The sequence below is a fragment of the Oncorhynchus tshawytscha genome, linkage group LG06 (assembly GCF_018296145.1).
Source record: "Oncorhynchus tshawytscha isolate Ot180627B linkage group LG06, Otsh_v2.0, whole genome shotgun sequence".
NCBI classification, from domain to species: Eukaryota; Metazoa; Chordata; class Actinopteri; order Salmoniformes; family Salmonidae; genus Oncorhynchus; species Oncorhynchus tshawytscha.
The window spans coordinates 51,551,406-51,574,180 of record NC_056434.1 but is presented as its reverse complement, the minus strand read 5'-3'; the positions used below and the strand labels follow the sequence as shown (position 1 = coordinate 51,574,180).

The 22,775-nt window shown below is 44.7% G+C and overlaps 1 protein-coding gene across 14 annotated transcripts in view; it reads left to right on the top strand.

Moving 5' to 3' along the window:
- The window catches only part of LOC112252689 (neuronal cell adhesion molecule-like), a 113,183-nt gene that overhangs the window by 21,340 nt on the left and 69,068 nt on the right, over positions 1-22,775 (top strand). The gene's annotated exons all lie outside the window — the stretch shown is intronic.

Here is a 22,775-nt window from a genome sequence, read left to right as displayed (position 1 = left end):
TAAAACCCTCATATTAACACCATATTTAGAATAAGGTTTTACAGTTTTGTAATTTCATTTTATGTTTCATTTTAAAATAATTGTGTTGGATTGTGTTATATACTGTATTTAACATGTGAGGCCACACGGAGGTCCAGAGATAATTACAGACACCTGTGATAATCTGAAGTACCCAAAAGGACCACTAAATGTCTTGTGATAAATTACATACTTGAAAGTGACCAAAATTCTGGTAGTTTAATGGTAAACTTCAAAAGTTTCCAGTAAATATAGCCCCTTTGCAACCCTAGTCACAGTCAAAGCTCCTGCTACCACGGTCACCATCAATGGTCCCTTTCTCTTCCCCCGGGGGACAATGCATTTTTTCCATGCTATAAAGCAGATGCTGTATTATAGCAGCACAAAGCTGGGCCAATCTCAACCTGTTTACCATGAGAAAGGCACACCGAGTCAGGATGCCTATCACTGTGTGGGCCTTTTTGACTCTCACTCTAATAACGAGTCCCAAAGGAGACCAGGGTTGCACCCCAAATGGGACCCTATTTCTTATTTATTGCACTACTTTTGACCAGAGACCTTCGGGCCCGGTCAAACGTAGTGCACTAAATAGGGAATAGGGTCCCGTTTGGGATGGGAGCACAGCCCCAAAGGAGACCGGCAACTCCCAGTCATGTATTGTGATCACTCTGTGGTTGACAGGAAATACAGTGTTAAAGTGCTGATCCAGGCTATTCAGGATATTCTTATAAGGGCATTTTTTGGTGCTCAGAGAATACAGAGGTGACCATGGCAGAGAATGAGCCCGTCAGCATTTAAGGAGTTATAGGAAGCCAGATAAGTGTGTAGGAAACTTTGCATTTCAGCTTTTGTCCACTTAAAATTCTCTCTTAAAAGAAGGAAGCTCTAATATTTCAATGGCCCAAGTTAATATCATATGACATTTTGTGAGATACAGTTGTGAGATACCATCAGCTATCGTTGGCCTTGCTGCGTTATGCTCCTCTATCAAATCAAATTGCATTTGAATTGTCACATGCTTCATAAACAACAGATGTAGATTTAAATAGAAATTACGGGCCCATCCCAACAATGGAAAATACAAAAATAAAATGCTAATAATTATAGAAGAATATATAGTAACAGAATAAATTAATACACAATGAGCAATGATAGATTGGCTATATACATGGGGTACTAGTACAGAGTCGATGTGGAGGGGTACTAGGAAATTGAGGTAGATATGTACATATAGGTATGGATAAAGTCACTAGGCAACAGGAGAGATAATAGACAGTAGCAGCAGTGTATGTGATGAGTGTGGAAGTGTATAAATATGTGTGTAGCCTGTGTTCATGTTGACGTGTGTGTGTGTGTGTGTGTGTGTGTGTGTGTGTGTGTGTGTGTGTGTGTGTGTGTGTGTGTGTGTGTGTGTGTGTGTGTGTGTGTGTGTGTGTGTGTGTGTGCGTAGAGTCAAAAGAGTTAGTGCAAGAAGGGCCAATACAGATAGTCCGGGTAGCTATTTGGTTAACTATTTAGCAGTCTTGTGGCTTGGGGGTAGAATTTGTTCAGGAGACTTTTGGTCCCAGACTTGGTGCTCCGGTGCAGTTTGCCGTGTGGTAGCAGGGAGAACAGACTATGACTTGGGTGGCTGGAGTCTTTGATCATTTTTAGGGCCTTCCTCTGACACCGCCTGGTATAGAGGTCATGGATGGCAGGGAGTTAGGCCCCCGTGATGTACGGTGCCGTACGCACTACCCTCTGTAGCGCCTTGTGGTCGGATGCCGAGCAGTTGCCTTAACAAGCTGTTATGCAGCCAGTCAATATGCTTTCAATGGTGCAGCTGTAAAACTTTCTGAGGATCTGTGGGCCCATGCAAAATCTTTTAAGCCTCCTGAGGCTTCAGTTTGATATATCAATTTAAAACCATCATGCTCTCCCAAAGGGTTTCTTAGTCAATTCAAAACCAGCTAGTCCAGATACCCCCCACCCCCCCCCCCCTCCAAATTCAGTAGGTCTGCACTGAAAAAGTTGTTTTAAAGATCTTAACTTTTCTTCGGTTCAGTTGTTGCAATCTTTCATTGGAGATGCTATTACTTTTCCTTTTGGAATACTAAGGCTTTACTTCAGTTCAGTTTATTCTAACCATGACAGGTGCTCCTGGAACATGAATCCAGAGAGACTCTGATCCTTTGGGATTGTCTCGCTCAATGAGTCAACAAATCAAGGAGCTGAAAGCCCTCAAACAACATGTGACAGACAGCTTAGCAGGAGCAACAAAAACCCCTGTAGTTAAATGATTAGCAGCCTTAGTGTCACAAGTACCTGTGTTTGATTGTGAGTTAAACATACTCCCTTGTATGGATTTAGGGTTATTTGGGTTCTCTTCCTAAAGTCCTTGTTGTTTTGTGATGTGATTGCTACTCCTCAGACCAAGCCAAGTGAAACCCATATTTACTCAGAACTCCTGTAGTGGACTTACTTATCGGCAATCCAGAAGCCTTGGGTCATCTCCTGGCGGGTGCTCTTATTGCCTAATTGACCACTTAAGGAGAGAGAAGGAGAGAAGGGTCTTGAAAGGGTGATATTACTGCTATCATTCAGGGAGCTGTAAATGCCCTGGACCTCTTAACCTCTTTGATAACTTATCCTAGCGTTTAGTGTTGGGCCAGTAACTGAAAAATAGCTCGTTTGAATCCCCGAGCTGACAAGGTGAAAAATATGTTGTTATGCCCTTGAGCAAGACCACCACCACTTCTCCAATTCAGAGGGGTTGGGTTAAAAGTGGAAGTCAAGTTTCGGTTGGACCTTGTGTGCAATTGTGTAGTATTTTAAACATGGCCACCTGACTGGACATGAGTCATGGAAAGGACATACATCAGTCATATTGAGAGCCTAGAGATGAGTGGGCCACTGTGGCTCTAAATGATTGAGGGGACACATGTTCTATAAGCTCTTATCTTATGCATACCTCTTGGATGGAAAATGTAAGCAATAATGTACATTTTAGGGACTGGTTTTCCCACATGCTGATTAGGCCTAAAACGCACTTTCAATGGAGATTTCCAGTCTGGGAAACTGACCCTAGGTGTGCATTTACTTTTGTTGCAAGATGTTGCATTGGCCATTATGTTCCATTACCAACACAGACAGTGGATTAACACAGAGGACTGCTTGGCTCACTGTTGTCGAAGACGTCATTTTCCGGTGGATTGCTTTTCTTCCAGTAGCTCAGCGTGATGTGGAGCCTATTCTTCAAGACTGCAGTGACGGCAGGTTGCTGCGAATGAACTGACTCTGAAGGGACTTCATAGAGAAGGATAGAGGATGGTTTTCCCTTCCCTTCCCTCTAGACTAGGCTGTGGCTCAGCAAGCATCTAGCACAGCTGCCACAGAAATAGTATCACTGAGAGAACATAGAAGCCCAGGCTTGACTGCCTTCAAACAGAAATGCTGTTGTCTCTCAAAACTACCCATGTGTAGGCAGTCCTTCTCTTCTCTTCTCTCTTCCAGGGACCAGTATGTCTGTTTCAAAGATGACATCTTGCATTCAACACAAACTATAGATCTGCTCGAAACTACCCAAGTGTAGAGCTCCTTTTTCTCTTCTGTTCCTCGAACTCGTCTTTCCCTCGGAGATGAGATGACGTCTTGCATTCAGTTCTCTGCCTTTCTGCATCTGTCGACTGGCTTTGTAATAACAATGATAAGTAACGTTAATTTATTCTCTTAAGCGGTGGCAGGCATATTATTCACAAGACAATGGCCCTCTCAATGGTCCATCTATTATCTATTGAATTAACCTAAATAATTATGCAGATTTGTAAAGAAAAGCTCAATTGTTACTTACAAGCTCCCCAAAGTCCAAGCCCCCTCACCCCAAACACACCATCTTCTGGCTGTTATTGCTAAAGTGAATCAATTATTTAAAAGTTGCATTATGCAGAAATTGCTCTTGCCATTTCCTGGTTGCTAAAATAGTATGCCTAATTTCAGTTTATGTGACAAAATGGGGTAGTATAGTGCACAGAATCATTGTACCATCTAAACCTCTGTGAAATATAGCCTGCAACGTCACTTCCTGGAGTAGCTCAAACTGCGCATGTTATGTCTCCATGAGACGCCATTTTAACCGACTTCATTTGGCTTCAATGTGCTATTGAGTCTTCACATAGGAATGAATGGTGTCACGTGATCGTTGGCTTTGTCCATTCATTCATACAGTCATTGAACATAGCCGATAGGTATTGTTAGTATTAGTATTGTTTTGTTCTGTATCGTACCACCAAGCCCCATTCAGTCAAACAGTGATTCCGCATAGGCCAATCCATAGACACTATCCAGATAGAAATACATCATATTTATTTCATCAGTCTAAATGAAATTAAATACAACAATGCTGCTTTTTTTTTCTCTACCATAAGACAGTTTTTGGCATGTCTGCCGGTTGTGATATGATAATGAAACTGGTTGACTGTGTAAATAACAATGGAACACATTTGCATTCTTCTGTTCTATTCTCCTGCTGCTGTTGAAATTAGGACAGCTGAATAGCTATCTCATCCACGAAAAGAGAAGACGGCCAGAGAGAGAGATGAAAGCTCTATGGAAACAGGTTGAGTGTATGTGTATGTGTGTGTGTTTGTGTGTGCGTGTGTGTGTGTGTGAACCTTGTGAACCTGTCTTAGAACAGCCTCGTGATGGATCCATGTGATGGCCAGAATGGAAAGCCCAGTGAGGGACATTGTTTTATTCAAGGTGTTGTCTATTAATAGCTGCAGCTTGACGTTGCTTCCTCTGTTCCCTAACTCGATGCTATTGTCATTGTGTCGTGTTAAGCCTGTGGTCAGACGCGCACACACACACACACACACACACACACACACACACAACCACAGGGTAGATTAGATTTACACAGTATAGTATAATAGCATTGTGTACGTATGACCTGTGGTTGGTAAGGAATCCGTTTTCATAGCCATTCCATTTGTGTGGTAATCATAGAGGATCAATCATTACAGAACAAGAACACATTACCCTCTAGTCTGCATCTGTCAAACTTAAGGCCTGCGGTGGTTTGAGTAGAGAAATTATAATATATAGATAAAGAAAATTCTCAATGGACATTGAAATGGCTAAAACTAAATCGAAACGGTGTAGAAATTATAATGGACCTATAGTCTCTTCTCGCCTTCCAGGTTCTCTCTGCTCCAAAAGCAGAGGACCATTTTTTTCTAATTTTGATGGCAAGGAAGTATAATCAATTTTTGGTCAGTGAAGACCAATTGCAGCCCGCGGGGCAAAATGATTTTGACACCACAGGAGGTTGGTGGCGCTTTAATTGGGGAGGACGGGCTCATGGTAATGGCTGGAGCAGAATAAGTGGTTTCTATGTGTTTGATGCTATTCCATTAGCTCCGTCTCAGCCATTATTATGAGCAATCCTCCCTCCCCTCACCAGCCTCCACTGTTTGACACCCTTTTATCCAGTCTAACCAATGGATTTCCCTATGTACTGGCTGGGTCCCCAGATACCTGTATTTCTACAGTGTGTGTGTGTGTGTGTGTGTGTGTGTGTGTGTGTGTGTGTGAGACCACAGGTCCTGTTTAAACACTATCGGTTACTCAAAGGGAACCTGCTGTCCCTATCTGAGAGTGAATAATTGATAATGTGTGCATACAATCTACCCAGTGACAGGTGTGTGTTTGTGTCCCAGGAGACCGCACCAGGCCTAGTGCTGTAATTAAACGACACACGGCATGCTTCCCCATGGTAACATCATTACAGCACGTCCTTGCATTACCACCCCCACACACACAGTGGACTGGCTGGGTAAATGGATACATGTAGGTACAGAGGGCTGGGGATGATGATTGATGATGAGGAAACACACACATGCATACACACACACACACACACACACACACACACACACACACAGAGTGAATCTTCTAGTAGAGTTTCGTTCCGGTCTGGTCGTTTACCGACATCAGGGTAGGATGTGTCGTGGAAATTCATACTGAGAGAGACGTTGTCATTTCTTCAAATACTCATCTTTATTTAAAATCGATTAATTATTGCAATAATGAGTCTAGTCAACCCAGCACTCTTGACTGTTGGGCCGAGTAGCCTAACCTTTACAGACAAAGTTCTTTATATAGCTGACACTAAGAATGCTTAGTCATGGCTGGTTCCACCCCTCCCATGCAGATTGGGTGGCACCATAAGCCATCCTGGGTTCATCCTTTTGGTCTTCCAAACCCGGTGCTGTTTTAACCTGACCCCTTCTTAGTTTCCCAGATGCCAGGATGATTAGAACAATACGGGATTGTTCTAAACTCTTCCAGGCTATCTAGGTTACACCGACCACATCTTGTCTATGGAATGCAGTCTTTAACTTGTTTGTCAGCTCAAGCCTTCTCTAGTGACCCATACGCCCAGGTTGGCTGCAGGGAGTGGAGTGGAGACCAGCATGACACAGCATGAGGAGAACAGAAATGTCTTACTATTAGTTAATTATAATTGTTTAACCGTTAATATCGAATAAATCAGGTAAATACTCCATTTCTCTATCACAGGTGGCACACCTCTCTACAGGCCCTTGCTCTCGCTCTCTCTCTCAATATCTCTCTCTCTTACACTCTCTCACACTCTTTCATTGAATTTCAATTCAATTTAAGAGGATTTATTGGCATGGGAAACATATGTTTACATTGCCAAAGCAAATGAACTAGATAATAAACAAAAGTTAAATAAACAATAAATAGGCTGTATTTAAAATGCTATTTGTTCTTCACTGGTTGCCCTTTTCTTGTGGCAACAGGTAACAAATCTTGCTGCTGTGATGGCACACTGTGGTATTTGTAACAATTCTCCTCTTCATCTGAGGAAGAGGAGTCAAGATCGGACCAACACGCAGCGTGGTAAGTGTCCATGTTAATATAACAGAACACGAAAAACAAAAATAACAACGAGAATGTAAGAAACGAAACAGTCCTGTCAGGTGAAACAACACAAAACAGGAAACAGCTACCCACAAACACAGGTGGGAACAGGCTACCTAAGTATGGTTCTCAATCAGAGACAACGATTGACAGCTGCCTCTGATTGGGAACCATACCAGGCCAAACACATATAAGTACAAAACATAGAACAAAACATAGAATGCCCACCCCAACTCACGCCCTGACCAAACAAACATAGAGACATAATAAAGGAACTAAGGTCAGGACGTGACAGTATTTCACAGTATTTCACCCAATAGATTTTAGAGTTAGAGTTTATCAAAATTTGCTTTCTAAGTCTTTGTGGGTCTGTGTAATCTGAGTGAAATACGTGTCTCTAATATGGTCATACATTTGGCAGGAGGTTAGGAAGTGCATTTCAGTTTCTACCTAATTTTGTGGGCAGTGTGCACATAGCCTGTCTTGTCTTGAGAGCCAGGTCTGCCTTCGGTGGCCTTTCTTAATAGCAAGGCTATGGTCACTGAGTCTGTACATAGTCAAAGATTTCCTTAAGTTTGGGTCAGTCACAGTGGTCAGGTATTCTGCCACTGTGTACTCTCCGTTTAGGGCCAAATAGCATTTTAGTTTGCTCTGCTTTTTTGTTAATTCTTTCCAATGTGCCAAGTAACTATCTTTTTGTTTTCTCATGATTTGTTAGGGTCTAATTGTGTTGCTGTCCTCGGGCTCTGTGGGTTGTGTTTGTGTTTGTGAACAAGAGCCCCAGGAAGAGCTTGCTTAGGGGGCTCTTTTCCAGGTTAATTTCTCTATAGGTGATGACTTTGTTGTGGAAGGTTTTGGAATCGCTTCCTTTTAGGTGGTTGTAGAATTTACCGGCTCTTATCTGGATTTTGATAATTAGCGGGTATCGGCCTAATTCTTCTATGCATGCCTTATTTGGTGTTTTACATTGTACACAGAGGATATTTTTGTAGAATTCTGCATGCAGAGTCTCAATTTGGTGTTTGTCCCATTTTGAGAATGCTTGGTTGGTGAGCGGACCCAAGACCTCACATACATAAAGTGCAATGGGTTCTATAACTGATTCAAGTATTTTTTGCCAGAACCTAATTGGTATGTTGAATTTTATGTTCCTTTTGATAGCATATAAGGCCCTTCTTGCCTTGTCTCTCAGATCATTCACAGCTTTGTGGAAGTTACCTGTGGCGCTGATGTTTTAGGCCGAGGTATGCATAGTTTTTTGTGTGCTCTAGGGCAATGGTGTCTAGATGGAATTTGTATTCGTGGTCCTGGCAACTGGACCTTTTTTGGAACACCATTATATTTTGTTTTGCTGAGTTTTATTGTCATGGCCCCGGTCTGACAGAATCTGTGCAGAAGATCTACAGTAGGTGCTGCTGTAGGCCTTCCTTGGTTGGGGATAGAAGCACCAGATTATCAGCAAACAGTAGACATTTGACTTCAGATTGTAGTAAGGTGAGGCCGTGTGCTGCAGACTGTTCTAGTGCCCTCGCAAATTCTTGATATATATGTTGAAGAGGGTGAGGCTTAAGCTGCATCCCTGTCTAACCCCCAGCCCTTGGGAAAGAAATGTTTCTGTTGTTTTGCCAATTTTAACCGCACACTTGTTGTTTGTGTACATGGATTTTATTATGTTGTATGTTTTTCCCCCAACACCACGTTCCTTCAATTTGTATAGCAGGCCCTCATGACAAATTGAATCAAAAGCTTTTTTGAAATCAACAAAGCATGAGAAGACTTTGCCTTTGTTTTGGTTTGTTTGTTTGTCAGTTAGGGTGTGCAGGGTGAATACGTGGTCTGTCATACAGTAATTTGGTAAACAGCCAATTTGACATTTTCTCAATCCATTGTTTTCACTGAGGAAACGTATGAGTCTGCTGTTAATGATAATGCAGAGGATTTTCCTAAGGTTGCTGTTGATGCATATCCCACAGTAGTTATTGGGGTCATATTTGTCTCCACTTTTATGGAATGGGGTGATCAGTCCAGAACTGAGGATGATGTTAAACAGTTTAAGTATGCCAATTGGAATATGTGGTCTGTGTATGTTATCATTTCATTCATCATACCATCAACCCCACAGGCCTTTTTGGGTTAGGGGGGGTTGTATTTTGTCCTGTAGTTCATTCAATGTAATTGGAGAATCCACTGGGCTCTGGTAGTCTTTAATAGTTAATTCTAAGATTTGTATTTGATCATGTGTATGCTTTTGCTGTTTTTTATTTGTTATAGAGCCAAAAATATTGGAGAAGTGGTTTATCCATACATCTCCGTTTTGGATAGATAACTCTTGTTTAGAGTTTTCCAATTTTCCCAGAAGTTGTTCGATTCTATGGATTCTTCATTTACATTGAGCTGATTTCTGACGTGCTGTTCCTTCTTTTTCCGTAGTGTATTTCTGTATTGTTTTAGTGATTCACCACAGTGAAGGCGTAGGCTCAGGTTTTCTGGGTCTCTGTGTTTTTGGTTTGGTCTTCCTTCATCATACCATTTGTCATTGTTGTTAATTTTCTTAGTTGTTTGCTTGACATTTTTAGATTCGATAGGGAAGCTGAGAGTTCATATATACTGTTTAAATTTTCTACTGCCAAGTTTACATTTTCACTATTACAGTGAAACCTTTTGTCCAGGAAATTGTATAGAAGGGATTGAATTTGTTGCTGCCTAATTGTTGTGTGGTAGATTTTCACACTACTTTCCTTCCATCTATATAGCATTTCTTAATATTATTCAGTTCCTTTGGCTTTGATGCCTCATGATTGAGCATAGCTCTGTTCAAGTAGAGTGTGATTTTGCTGTGATCTGATAGGGGTGTTAGTGGACTGACTGTGAACACTAAGAGATAGGGGATACCTACTCAGTTGTACAACTGAATGTATTCAACTGAAATATGTCTTCAATATTTAACCCAACCCATCTGAATCAGAGAGGTGGGGGGCACCCAAAATTGACATCCACATCTTCAGCGCCCAGGGAACAGAACAACCGATTTTTACCTAGTCATCTCAGGGATTTGATCCAACAACCTTTTGGTTACTGGCCCAACATTTTGACCACTAGGCTACCTAGAAACTCTGGGTTGAGGTCACTGATTAAATAGTCTACAGTACTACTGCTAAGAGATGAGCTATAGGTGTACCTACCATAGGAATCTCTTCGAAGCCTACCATTGACTGTGTACCATATATACCCAGCGTCCGACAGAGCTGCAGGAGTTGTGACCTGTTTTTGTTGGTTATGTTGTCGTAGTTGTGTTTAGAGGGGCATATGGGGGAGGGAATGCTGTCACCTCCAGGTAGGTGTTTGTCCCCCTGTGTGCTGAGCGTGTCTGGTTCTTGTCCAGTTCTGGCATTTAGGTCGTCACAGACTAGTACATGTCCCTGAGTCTGGAAATTGTTGATCTCCCCCTCTAGGATGTAGAAGCTGTCATCGTTAAAGTATGGGGATTCTATTGGGGGGACACAGGAGGAGATCTTTTCTCTGTTGAGATCATTTCCTTATTAATTTCTAGCCAGATGTAAAATGTTCCTGTTTTGTCTAATTTAATAGAGTGGGTTAGGTCTGCTCTATACCTAATTAGTATACCCACTGAATCTCTTCTCTGTTGCTCTGCTCACAGCCTTGGCATATGTCCAGCTGTCATGTTGAGGTCCTTGCTGCAGGGGCGGGGTAGCATGGGGTGGGCAGAAGTGGTATAGGTCTGATATGGGTGGCCTATATAGAGTGTGGCCAGGGTTTGCTTGTGGTGGTCTTAGCTGGTTGGGGTGTCATGCTGTGGTCTGGGTGTAGGTCCTCTTGGCTTGGGTTCTCTCAGTGCAGGTCCTTCGAGAGGGGGTCTTGCAGGTCTGGGAGGGTGTCTTGCTGGTCTGGGCGGGGTGTCCGTTGCTCTGTTGCTCTTGTGTGAGGGGCTCGGGCTATGGTTGAGGGTCACGTCCTTCAGGGTCCTGGAAAAAGTTGGGATTGCTTCCTTATAGAGGTGGACCTGGTTGTAAAGGCTGTTCAAGTCCAGGGTGGAGTGGTGGGCCAGGTATACATTAGGTTTTGAGGCACAGTCTCGCGAAATGCGTGCATTCACCCGCTGTATGGTGGCAGGGTGAAAGTATTTTTGTGGTAGCAGGGCAGAGATAACCACTTGTGCGTTGGGGAAAGTGGAAGAAGCTTTTTTCAGTCACTCGCTTGAGTGCTGTTGCCACCCTCTCCTGCTGGGCCCTCAGGTCATTTGTGCCCATGTGAATTATGATGTGGCTGGGGGACCCTAGTCTGTCCTCTGACAACAGCTCCAGGGCATGCATAGTGTTTGTGCACCAGAGTTTAGCCACTTTGTGTTTGGGAAAAAGTTTATCCTCTTGAATGTATTTGCCATTTGGGTCAATGAGGAGCACAATCTCTGGATTTTGTGTGTTCTCGGTGGATGTGGGGGCTCGTCAGGAGGGGCTATCGGGGAGCTGACAGAAGGGCTGTTAGGGGGGGGGTGGGGTCTGTTGGGATGGTGGGTCCTGTGTTGTCTGTCACATTGTGGTGTTGAGGTTGTGGTCCGGGTCTGAGGTGGGCTGGTCGGCTGGCTTCTCTGGGGGAGTGTCCCGCTCTCTGTCACACCTCAGCTTTCTGACCTTGTCCTTCAGTGACACGTGTGCCTCTTTAAGTTCTCTCACCTCAGTCCGTAGAGCAGCCAGCTCTCTCAGGCAGCTGTCCATCTCCACCTTCTGCCCCCCGGGTCTTGTTGGGGGGGGGTTGTTGTTCTGGTCTGTTTTGTGTGTTTGTTCTGTCTGGACCAGCTCTCTGAGCTCCACCATGTCTCTCTCCAGTTCTGTGAATTTATCCCTCTCAATGATGGAGGAGCAGTGCAGTTGTGGGACCTGGGTGTGATCAGTGCTGAGTGCTGGGGGCTGGGTGACTATTCTGTCTTTCACTCGCTCTTTCTCTCTGAAATTCACATTCAGATTTTATCCTAAGCGACTTGCGGTCATGCGTCATGCGTGTATACATTTTAGTGGTCCCGGGAATTGAACCCGCTATCCTGGCATTGCAAGTGCCATGCTCTACCAACTGATCTACAGAGGACCAAAGCAGTATGGCGGTAGAGCATTTCAGTAAATACAATACAATGCAATGAGGATAATGAAATACAGTTCATTTCAGTAGTAATAATAATAATGTATACAGGTACAACACTCACTCACTCACACACCCACCTCCTGCTTTACTGTCTGTTCACTTGGATAAGAAATCAGGCTGCTGGGTGGATGTTATCACCCCCTTGTCCCTGGGCTGTCACCTGGACCAGGGAGCATGGAGCATGGCCTGGTTAGAGGAGAGAGGAAAGGGGAGAGAGAAGGGTCTGGGGGCTGGCAGGCAGTGCCGCCAGTCAGTCTGCCTGGTCTGATGTGTGTGTGTGTGTTCTGTATTCGGATCAGGAAGCATGGAGAGTGGATAGAGGAAAAAGGACAGGGAAGAGGGGGCAGGAGTCGAGGGGTGGCCACCAGTCTGTCTGCCTGGCATGGTCTGGTCTGGTCTCACTCCACTGGGCCCACTGAGAGCATGGTGAGAGGACAGGGGAGAGATGAGAGGGTGGAGGTGGGCTCTCCTCCTCCTCCTGAAACAGTTGGCATTGCCCCTGTCAATCTGCTTGGCCTGGGGCTGGTCTGGGCCTGCCTGCTCTGGTCTCCCTCACCTGGGCCAGAAACAGAGACAGAGACAGGCTGAGAACAGGGCAGAACAGGCCATACCTCTCGTCTCTCATCTCCCCAGGCTCACCGCTCACAACACACGCCAGCTCCCCCCCTCCTTCCCTCCATCCCTTGCCCCCCTCTCCTTCCCTCCATCCCTTGCCCCCTCTCCTTCCCTCCATCCCTTGCCCCCTCTCCTTCCCTCCATCCCTTGCCCCCTCTCCAGCACTGCCTCCACTTCGCCCAGCTCACCCTGTATCTCAGGTCTCCCTCGCTCATCCCCTCTCACCCGTTCTTCACCCCTTATTCTCTCTCTCTCTCTCCCTCTTTCTCCTCTCCCTCACCACCTCTCATCTCTCCCTCGCCCTCTCCCTGACTCTTGCCCCCTCTCTCTCTCTCCCTCACCACCTCTCATCTCTCCCTCGCCCCTCTCCCTGACTCTTGCCCCTCTTTCTCCTCTCCCTCACCACCTCTCATCTCTCCCTCGCCCTCTCCCTGACTCTTGCCCCTCTCTCTCTCTCTCCCTCACCACCTCTCATCTCTCCCTCGCCCTCTCCCTGACTCTTGCCCCCCTCTCTCTCTCTCCCTCACCACCTCTCATCTCTCCCTCGCCCTCTCCCTGACTCTTGCCCCTCTTTCTCCTCTCCCTCACCACCTCTCATCTCTCCCTCGCCCTCTCCCTGACTCTTGCCCCTCTCTCTCTCTCTCCCTCACCACCTCTCATCTCTCCCTCACCCTCTCCCTGACTCTTGCCCCTCTTTCTCCTCTCTCTCTCTCCCTCATCCTCCTTGGCGCTCTTATCTCTCCCTCTCTCCCTCTCTCCCTCTCTCCCTCTCTCCATCTCTCCCTCTCTCCCTCTCTCCCTCTCTCCATCTCTCCCTCTCTCCCTCTCTCCCTCTCTCCCTCTCTCCCTCTCATTTGCCCCAGCCGTCTCTCACCCTGTGCGCAATTTTCTTCTCGCTCCTTTTTACTCAAATCTATCTGTTTCATCTTCTTTCGTATTGGTTATCTCTTACCACCACATCATTTTTATGGTGCTGTGTAAGAGCCTATGTGCACTGGCGTTTTTGTGGGGAACAGAGAGATAGATGGTTAGACTACTTATTTTTTATCCGGGCAGTTGTTTGCCATCTTTTTTTTTTTACGGAGGTGTGTATACTTAGTTCACTTATTCTCTGACTCTCAGACTCCAGGATTAAAAGCTTTTACGCGAAGGTTCACTGACTGCTGTGCTGATTGCTATTCCTTTACCAGTTTGGGGGTCAGAAAGGTTCAATTTCCAAATACCTCAAAACTCCATGAGGATTCCAGCTATGCAGCCTGACTAGTCGTGCGCGGTTTCCAAGGTTACACGGGTAGTGCCGTTTCATTGAAAGCGTGCCATTTAGAGAGGAGTGTTAGCGCGTCGCCTTTCATATGTACAATGACGTGTGTGTGTGTGTGTGTGTGTGTGTGTGTGTGTGTGTGTGTGTGTGTGCGAGCGAGTGAGGGTGGGTGGGTGTGTGTATGTTTTTCAGTGCCTTCTGGAAATATTCAGTATTCAAACCCCTTGACTTTTCCCACATTTTGTTACAGCCTTATTCTAAAATGAATAATAATACAAATAAAATCCTCAGCAATCTACACACACTACCCCATAATGACAAAGCGAAAAAAGGGTTTTGAGAAATTTTTGCAAATGTATTCAAATTAAAAAACAGAAATACCTTATTTACAGCTCAGAGACAGGATTGTTTCAGGGCACAGATCTGGGGAAGGGTACCAAAACATTTCTACAGCATCGAAAGTCCCCAAGAACACAGTGGCCTCCATCATTCTTAAATGGAAGAAGTTTGGAACCACCAGGACTCTTCCTAGAGCTGGCCACCGGGCCAAACTGAGTAACCGGGGGAGAAGGGCCTTGGTCAGGGAGGTGACCAAGTACCTGATGGTCACTCTGACAGAGCTCTAGAGTTCCTCTGTGGAGATGGGAGAACCTTCCAGAAGGATAACCATCTCTGCAGGTCTCCACCAATTAGGCCTTTATGGTAGAGTGGCCAGACAGAAGCCACTCCTCAGTAAAAGGTACTGGACAGCCCGCTTGGAGTTTGCCAAAAGGCACCTAAAGACTCAGACCATGAGAAACAAGATTCTCTGGTCTGATGAAACCAAGATTGAACACTTGAATGTCAAGCGTCACATCTGGAGGAAACCTGGCACCATGCCTACGGTGAAGCATGGTGGTGGCAGCATCATGCTGTGGGGATGTACAGAGAGATTCTTGAAGAAAACCTGGCACCATGCCTACGGTGAAGCATGGTGGTGGCAGCATCATGCTGTGGGGATGTACAGAGAGATCCTTGAAGGAAACCTGCTCCAGAGCATCCAGGACCTCAGACTGGGGAGAAGGTTCACCTTCCAACAAGACAATGACCCTAAGCACACAGCCAAGACAATGCGGGATTGGATTCGGGACAAGTCTCTGAATGTCCTTGAGTGGCCCAGCCAGAGCCCGGACTGATCGAACATCTCTGAAGAGACCTGAAAATATCTGTGCAGCAACGCTCCCCATCCAAACTGACAGCGCTTGAGAGGATCTGCAGAGAATGGGACACACTCCCCAAATACAGGTGTGCCAAGCTTGTGGCGTCATACCCAAGAAGACTAAAGGCTGTAATTGCTGTCTAAGTGCTTTAACAAAGTACTGAGTAAAGGGTGTGAATACTTATGTAAATATGATATTTAAAATTTTTTAAATATTTTTTATAAATTAGCAGCAATTTCGAAGAAAAACTGTTTTTGCTTTGTCATTATGGGGTATTGTGTGTAGATTTAGAATAAGGCTGTAACGTAACCTTAATGTGAAAGAAGTCAAGGGGTCTGAATACTTTCCGAATGCACTGTATGTTCCCTCACGTCTCAGGGAGCGTCGTAAGGAGAGGGGGCAGGTGGTGAGAGAGCTGGCCTCCCGGTGAGGGCGGAGAGAAAGATGAAAAGGAGGAGGAGGAGGAGGAAAGGAGAAAACCCATTTCCCTCCTGCTGTCACAAACACACACTTACTTCAACATGGCCTCCTGTTTCTAGATAAATCACAACCATGCAGCCTTGTTTTCCTTCAGCTGCTGTTAAAGATAGCCACCCAACTACCGCAGCCAGCCAACCCAGTTAGCCAGTCACTCTTATGTAAATTAAGTGATGTGTTGTGTTGGGTATTGTGTGAGGGCAAAACGGCTGCTACTGGGGCTCCCCGGTGTGTATGTGTGTGTTAGGGTCAGCATCCTCTTTAGTGTAAGCAGTTGTAGACCAGTGTTTGTCTCTGACACTGGATAATGAACAGGTTGGCTGATTTCACTCTACACAGCATTGATCGCACGAAGCCCAGTAAATTAAAAAAGGCACTCTAGTGGAAAGTAATGCAAACACACACACACACACACACACACACACACACACACACACACACAGCTGTGCTCACTGGACCAGAGATGATTTTATTGGTGACAGTATGCCGCATATAGAGCAGGCCTCTCACCCAGCAGGCTATTTCCCCCTGCACTGTGTGCTACCGCAGAAGTGTGTGTGTGTGTGTGTTCCCTCTCCCCTATGCTGTATGTTACTGCAGAAACCACTTGGAACTCTTCCACATCCCCTGTGTGTCTTCAGCTGTGGCCTCTCAGATCCGAGGATAACCACTTCTTGAGAACAAAGACAACATAATGCAAAATACCAAACTGAATATCTCACCCATGGCCTACGTACACTTACATTTCTGTGTGAACAGTTCTTTTAATAGCCTGGTCAACAGATCGGTTTGTGCTGTCTCGCTAACTCCTATGGTCATTGTCACGCCAGGCATCATGGCACCAACAGATCTGGGACTAGGCCATTCTTTGACTGTTTCTCTTACTGTTCTGTGAAGCTGTCGATATTGTAACTGCCAGGTTCATTCCATTACCATATGAATGTCAGATATTGACACATACTGTATGCCCATATTTTTGGCAAGTCACTCAATAAAGCCTGTGGCCTCATTTATCAATATTGCGTAGAAGCTAGTCTAAAATAGTACTTACGAACTGAATTTAGAATGTTCGTATGCATGTAAAAGTGTGATTTATCAAACAAACCTACGAGTGTCATATGCACACCGGTAGGAAATAACCATTGATGAATGAATACCAATTGTTCTCAGCTTCAGTGCTCGTGCACGACCTTGGCCATTTTGCATTTTTTGAAACACCCCTAATCAACCATATATGGTCAAAATCATGCCTTTAAAGCCTGTGGGGAATTTCCAACGCCGTACCATGAAATACAACTGCTCAACCCAAAAAGCTACCAAAAAAAGACTTTCCCGAGACTGAAATAGAGGTGCTAGAGTCAAAAATGCTGTACAACCAAAAGGTTTTATTTGGCTCAGTTGTGGCTTGACCCGTAGAAAAGAAAAGAAACGTAGCTACAAAGAGAGGACCATTAAGGATAACTCAAGTTGCTTTAGCAATGACAAATCTACTCCAAATGAGTAGGCAACACTCACCAATAAGCCATCCATCCTCACCGGCCCCCTCCTGTCGGCGGCATAAGCCAACATTGCCGTTCGGCAGAATGAACGAGTCGTGCCTCCCGCCTGGCCACCTGGCCACCACATTCAGCAGCGTCTTTTGCGCGTCACGTAACCCGTCACCTGCACATTAAGAGTGGCAACCTTTTCTGTTCACATAGTTGAGATCGTTTTTTTGGGGGGGGTTCTTGTATGGCGATGTCTATGGCTCCGTTCGTAGTTTGGGGAACATATTGTGGGCGTCATGGCAAAGGAACCCCTCTTGACTTCAACCTGTTGTGCGATGGTGTACGGACATGGTATGTGCTACTGTTCGTTTTGCTGATGATTTGCATCCGAAACGTTGGCTCTTCTGAGGGCTGTGAGATGCTGACCGGCTCCGTTGAAAATTGCCCGTTGCCAAAAACCCGACGGTGGATGGCACCTGGATGTGCACTGGAATGGCATGTGTTTGCCTTTTTAAAGGCAGGTCTGGTCAAATCTGGTAACACTTGACACGGTCATAACCGTGCCATAATATGTCCTAACAGCTGACATAACGCGTCAAAACCTGTTATAATATGGTCATAACACTGTCATGACACATATATTTACACCTGTTGTGACACTGACACCTTGTGTGACAAGTTATGTCAGCTTTCATTACATTACACCATGGTTATGACTGTGTCGTACCATGTTATGACACTGGGTGTCAAGTAAAGTGTTCCCCAAAAATCAGATGAAACGGGTTTTGTGAAACGATATCTGATGAGTCAATCTGTAAAGATGCACTCTCTGCAAAATGCAGATCTCTCATTCAATTTCCCATTATAGTATTTCAACAATGGTTTCACTTTCACACCTGCCTCTAATGGAACAAATTACTGTACCTCATATGGATTACTATTGTGACAAATGCACTGATGTGGTCAAATGATATGATATAGTTAGATATGTTGCATGAATTCACAATGGAAATGACAATGAAATCGGAAAAAAAATCTGTAATTATTTTCAACGTATATTTTCCCCCATTCTACGCTTGATCACGCATGGTCACGTCGGGTCGTACATTTACCCACACTCTCAGGCAAACGTGGAAATGATCCCAGGCCTGGTTTACGCACAGATAAGTGCCCACGCACGATTCAGAACTGGAAAGCCAATAATGTTGTTGTGTTGATTAGCCAAGGCAGGGATCCCTAATCTGAGTGAGTTGGCAATGATACTGCTTGTGCTACAGATTCATTTTTTTTTTCTTTTTCGAATAATATTATCTTGTCGAATTGAGAGGGTTGCCGGAGTTAACATAAAAGCTACAGACCAATTCACAGTACGCTGTGACATCACAAGAGAAAGGCCCAGTGCAGTCAAAAGTAACGCGGTCAAGTAAGAACTAACGTATTTAATGAACGGTAGATTGATTTTAAAATGCTAAATAATCAGAACTTGCAAAAAACGCAATCATTTCAGATTAGCGGAACACAAATCAAGTGACATCTACTCAATAACTTAATCTTATTTTTAAAATTTTAATTAAACAAACATTTTTTTTAAAAAGTGTATTGCAAATTTGCCTATATCTAAATGCTACAAAATACAAACAAACAGTAACTAGTTTGCAAATTTGCTTTCCGGTCAGAAGGTCTCCAGTCCTTGTTAACCAGTCTGTTTGAGTGGAACAGAGAAATACGATACAGGACAATACAGGCCCTTAACCTTAGTGGTTAGTCTGCTGGCTGTGGGTGGTAAATCTTTCCTATTCAAAAGGATCTGCGTGTTATTTTGTGTTTTACTGCCTGCGCCCTCTCCCTCTCCGTCTCTCGCTCTTTCTTTCTCTTTGTCATTCTCTTGCTCTCTCCCTCTCTTGCGCTCGCTCTCTCCCTCTTCCTCTCCCTCCCTCCCCTCTCTCCCTCTTCCTCTCCCTCCCTCCCTCTCTCCCTCTTCTTCTCCCTCCCTCCCTCTCTCTCCCTCTTCCCTCCCTCCCTCTCCCTCTTCCTCACCCTCCCTCCCTCTCTCTCCCTCTTCCTCACCCTCCCTCCCTCTCTCGCCACCACTTCTCTGAGGCATGTTAACGCTCCATCTCTGACAGTGAGCCTCATAGCACCATGGAAACCAATCAGACCATTCTTTGTGCGTGCGTGCGCATGTGTGTTCACAATTTGTGTGTGCACGTGTATGCTTCTCTCTGTGTGTGTGGAGGCAGGGACAGAAGTCTTCTTTAGATTTCAAAAGCTCTTAGGGAGGTCGTGGCCATCCCAACAGGTCTCTTTCTGTCATTCATGTAAATTCCCTTAAGAACTCTGCCTCATTGTCTAACCAATTGTCCCTGTTCTGAACCACAGTCCTGTGTCATAAATGCCACCATGTAACTGTGTGTCACTCTAATGCTGACGTTCCCAAAGACAGTTACAGAAAATGACAACATTTTGGATGACGTTATTGGTCAGCCAAATGACTGCATTCACAATAATATAACTGGTTGAATAAAAAATTTAAATTAAAATTGAATCAAAAACGAACAAACATGTATATAGAATCGTAATAATAATTCTCGTCTCCTCCGCTCCTGACTGCATGTGCTGCAGGGAAGGGTCACAGAGTATGTGAGGATGGATGCGAGGATGGATGTGAGGATGGATGCAATCTAGAGCCATAATCATTACGCTTAAATATATGTCAAACATTTCTGCACATCTAACATAACTCTTGAGCTGACTGGTGGTTCTTCATTTTTTAAATTTTTACTAAAGATGCTTCTCCTTACAAAAAAATATTCCAGTTTTGAAACTGGAGTAAAAGTGCATTAACTGCAGTCGACAGTGGTATTTTGGACTCAGTAATTGTAGAATAACTGTACTGCAGTTGAACTGTAGTTACAATGCACTCTAACTGCAGTTACACTGCAAAAATTACTGCAGTTTAAAAAAAAGGGTTATTTTGGACACAGTATTTGCAGCATACTGCAGTTATACTGCACTATAATGCACTCCGACTGCAATCTTTTTTTCGTAAGGGCCACATCAAATCTGGATAAAAGATTGAAAGGAATGTGAGTCTTATTCAGTGTATTTAGTTCTCGCTTGCTTTTCTAAAGTCAACCCACCTTGCCAGCAGGCATGTTAGCTAAGATAGCTACTCTAACTTGATTGATAGCCTGAAATTGCTTCTTGGTAGCTAGTTATGAGGCTGGGAGGGGACCTATCTGGACTAGCTCAAGACAACATCATAAAATGACTCGTTGGCTAGTAGTATTACAGAGAAACAACAAAAGAAACCGGACAAATCTGCCGCTGTGCCCCCTACGGGCATGGAGCCTGTGCCGCGTTGCCAAGGCGACTGAAGACGACGACACCTATTTCAGCTAGGAGCAACAAAGTTTCGTCACTTTGTAGAGTTCATGTGACTATCGAGTCCATATTACAGCAGAAACAGACTCAACTGCACAAAGCCTGGCCGCCCCGTCTTCAGTCAAGCTGTTATTTCCCCAAACATCATATTAATAACGATAATTATTATTGATACTATTTAAATGGTTATGACGGTCATTTCTATTTCCATGGCTGTCTTCATCCATCACAGTCAGTTCTGTGTTGATACAGTAACTGTGCCAGCCCTAAATGAATGTTACTATTGTCATGGGAGGGAATGTTGTCGACAGAGTTGAAGTTAGCCACCACTGCAGTTATTGTGGTGGGGGCCAGTTAAAGTTAACATGCCTTAGATTTATAAGACAAAAGGATCACAACCTGGGATACACTGCCATGTACATTTTGTATCGCTTATGTTAATTCAATAATTGATAGCAAAGGCAACAAACCCAACTAACAAGTGCTGTACGAGGAAAGTTATTTTTGATATACAATGACATTATACAGATATTTTACGACACTGGTTGTTTGTACAACGTGAACAAACAATGCAACAAGCGTTGAAAATCAGTTTGAAGAACCAACGATCCATATAAAACGTTAACTTGGGATCCTTAAATCATTCGCTCAATACTCGTCTTTTTCACTCTTTGAAGTATTTCAACAAGCTCCCCCCATCCTGCCCTAATAGCTTCGAGAGGACCCTCCCCCTATTATCCTACTGAGCCAATAATATTTCACTCCCATTCAGACATCTATATAGAGAGAACCCCAAAAGAGACCTCTCCTCTATCCCACATACACACACGCAGACACGCACACACTGACCCCCCACACACACACACACACACACACACACACACACACACACACACACAGAACACAGACACACACAGACACACAGACACACGCACACACACGCGCACACACTCTACCCCCCACACACACCATTCCTGTTACTACGACTCCAGCCATCCATTGCATGATTGAACTTTGTTCTGTTAAAAGTTGCCATTTAAATATGCTGCAGTTGCCACTGAAATATTGTTCTTCCATTGCTTCTGTGACAAAGCCGAAGGAGGGTGCCCACGGCAACACAATGTGAGTCTCAGGGAGCCAATGGGCCATCAGGGATCTCCTAGTGTCTGTCCTCAACAGAGTCAGTGTGCAGACATAATGCGTATTAGACCTGCTCGATCATGCCGCATATACTCAATGAAATATGGGCCCCTTTTCATTCATTTCATAGTGTAATTCATACCTCATACCTATCAATCGTATTTCTGAAAGATGTCCGGAGATTCCGGACACAGGAATGAATGAATAATGTGTTTCTTTATAAAACATTCTTAGCTAATGGGATGCCATGCAGAGAAGTTACATGCTGTGAAAATACAGGGGACTGTAGGGCCTATGCCAATGCAAGTATGGTAAAACTGTTACATTCCAAGACAATTCATCGGTTTCGTATCTTTTGCCAGTCAGTGAAGCGATGGAATCCTATAAGCAATCCTACTGCAGCATGAAGCTACTTGAAATGTGACAGAAAATGTGGGGCTCATCCCAAATGGCATATATACTGTATATATAATGGGTCTTGGACTTTCTGACGGGCCGCCCCCCAGGTGGTGAAGGTAGGAAACAACATCTCAACTTCGCTGACTCTAAACACTGGGGCCCCACAAGGGTGTGTGCTCAGCCCTATCCTGTACTCCCTGTTCACTCACGACTGCGTGGCCATGCACGTCTCCAACTCAATCATCAGGTTTGCAGACGACACAACAGCAGTACCAACAACGACGAGACAGCCTACAGGGAGGAGGTGAAGGCACTCGGAGTGTGGTGTCAGGAAAACAACCTCTCACTCAACGTCAACAAAACAAAGGAGATTATCGTGGACTTCAGGAAACAGCAGAGGGATCACCCCCCTATCCACATCAAAGGGACAGCAGTGGAGAAGGTGGAAAGTTTTAAGTTCCTGGGCGTACACATGACAGACAAACTGAAATGGTCCACCCACACAGACAGTGTGGTGAAGAAGCCTCACTCAGGAGGCTGAAGAAATGTGCCTTGTCACCCAAAACCCTGACAAACTTTTACAGATGCACAATCGAGAGCTTCCTGTCGGGCTGTATCACCACCTGGTACGGCAACTGCTCCGCCCATAACCGTAAGGCTTTCCAGAAGGTGGTGCGGTATGCACAACGCAACCTACCTGCCCTCCAGGACACCTAC